The following is a 2,516-nucleotide window of genomic DNA, read 5'->3' on the forward strand; positions in this document are numbered from 1 at the left end:
GGTGGGTGAGTGGGATTCTAATACACAAGATACATCACCAGGAACAATATTCCCTCCCCCACAATGATAGCAGCTAAAGGAAAACAGGACTTCAGGCGCCAGCGAGACTCTGCCTGGTATTTGCCCTCTCGGCACACAGCAAGGACAGACTTCCCAATGACAAGTCCCTACAAGTGGGGTTCGACTGCCAGTGAGACTGCGAAGAGGGGAAAGAGGGTCTGGATGTTTTGTTTTCCGCACAGCTTGAGTCTGGTGTGGCCTCGATGCTAGGGACCCCAACCTCACTGGCTCTGCAGCGCCTCAAGGGGACACTCCTGTAGTGACTGTGTGAGGGCGCCAGGCCCCGTCCTTCCTTGTCTGCAGAAGCCCAGACTGTCCATTGTATTTCAACAAATGAAAGCCTTGCACTCGCCAGCTTCAGGCGACAGGCGGAAATAAGAACCTGGCGATCCATGCTGGCGTTCACACCAGTGTGCATTCAGTAGGTTCCACCTACACCGTGCAGTGTCCTCGAGGGACTCAGTGGACCCAGAGACACGCTGATGCCCCACAGTAGGTTTTGGAGACCCGTTCTTCAATCCAAGTGGCCTCCCGCCCCGCTGATATCGTGCATTTCTCTCCCTGAATACTCATTAAATCCCTTAAGGGCAGCTGAAAGCAATCTAGGGGCTTCAGCATGTGTAGGCAACATCTACATAAGGACGCTGCAGACACGGAGATTTTATGAGATGTGGGTACTGTCAGTAGAGGACCCAGAGGGGAGGGGACAGAGGGAAGGTCCTAGGGGTGGATGGGGAGTGATGTGTCGGGTAGCAGAAGCTGGCCATGCCAGGCCCACCCCTAGGTGATACCCAGCCTGGCCTGGGTGTCTTTCTCCAAGGTTCTGCTCGCCCCCTCCCCCCAAAGCTTGGCTTCCCTGAGTCACACGGGAATCACGATGGTGTCTGAGGACTCCGAACAGTGTGAAGAAGGCACAAACCTGCACAGAATACTGCAGATTTCACACGCAGAGACACAACTGCGGGAGCACAGAATAAAGGGCAGTTTCAGCAGCTGAGAAGATGCAGCATCCAAGGATAGGGTCCAGTGGAGCCTGCAGGATAGAAGCCTGGTGGGTCCCAGTGCTCCTTTTCCTTGCAGCTCTGAAACATGAAATCCCCAGCAAGAAATTCCTACATATTTCTAAAAACAAGCAAACAAAAGAACAGACCTTTAAAAATCTCACTTATGACTTTGTAAATGCTAATAACTGTATTTGGTAAGGGCATAGTGAAATAGACATCCGTACATTGCTCTATCTTTTAGAAAAGGCAATTTGTCCACACACATAAGGAATCTAATTTGTCTTAGGAATTTGAGTTTTGTCCATTTTAAACTAAATTATTTCACTTTTTCCTCACAGCAGTCCCAGTTTAATAACAAATCAGTTAGGCTTGTCTTGAAGCCTTCTCACCATTGCTACACAGAACTAGTTTATTATTCACACTACCAACTACCCATTTAATACATTTCTAAGACTACACTAGATTGAACACACATACACATTCACACACAAACCCCTCACACAAAGTGATGTTTTGGAATATATTACACTTGTATGGAATACAATACATTAAAAAAATTTAACAAATTACACAGTTTTAATTTGTTCAGTATCTTTCCAAACTGCGTGTAGTTTACGAAATAGATTGCTCTTCCCAAAGAAGTAACACATCCCTATCCGACCTCTTCCCCGAGGTGGCTTAACCCTCGACCCTGGGGAGAACCTCTGGCAGACTAGTGGACTCCATGGCCGGCTTCCAGAAGCCAGCGGGGAGGCACCGCCTGCAGAGAGGCGCCTGACAGGTTCAGGCGGAGAGGCCCTCAACTGGAGGGTGTGGGCAAGGCTGAATGTGTGTGCAAGGATCGGCCGCGGGGGCGGGGTGTCCACACAGGCGGGTGTGCAAGATTAGTGCACAGGATCCGTGTCCACATAGGGAGGGCCAGAGAAAGGAGGGACCTCGCACGAAGAGCCTTTCCTTGCGGGGCGAGTGAGCGCAGGAAAGGGTTACCCGGGCGCGTCCTGCTGTGTGTGGAGGTGGAGCCAAGGCGGAGTCCTCACTGCTCAGGTCCTAGCAGCTTACAGAAGACAAAAAAAAAATGGAATCTGCAAATAATAAAATTTTGTTTCCTTCTCGCCTACGATTGACTTACGCATTAATGTCAGCCCCGGTAAGATTTCATAAAGAGGGGACGCGGGCTAGCCTGCGGGCTGGACAGTAGGCAGGGCCTGGGCTTGGAGCTCATGGTCGTCAGGACCCTTATTCACAGAATAAGGGAGCGCTCAGCGGCCAGATCCTTTGTTCGTGGACCGCAAGTCTGCCAGGACCCGGCTCGGAGCGCGGCTGCCAGGACCTGGGACCAAGGTTCCGAGCGCACAGCTTCCAGGACCCGGCTCGGAGCGCGCGGCCTCCAAGGACCGCCCCGAGCGCATCTCCAGAGTCTTCTCAGGCGTCGCCTCCGCCGCAGCTGTCGTC

The sequence above is a fragment of the Fukomys damarensis genome, unplaced genomic scaffold (assembly GCF_012274545.1).
Source record: "Fukomys damarensis isolate Sample0158 unplaced genomic scaffold, DMR_v1.0_HiC HiC_scaffold_3, whole genome shotgun sequence".
Classification (NCBI taxonomy): Eukaryota; Metazoa; Chordata; class Mammalia; order Rodentia; family Bathyergidae; genus Fukomys; species Fukomys damarensis.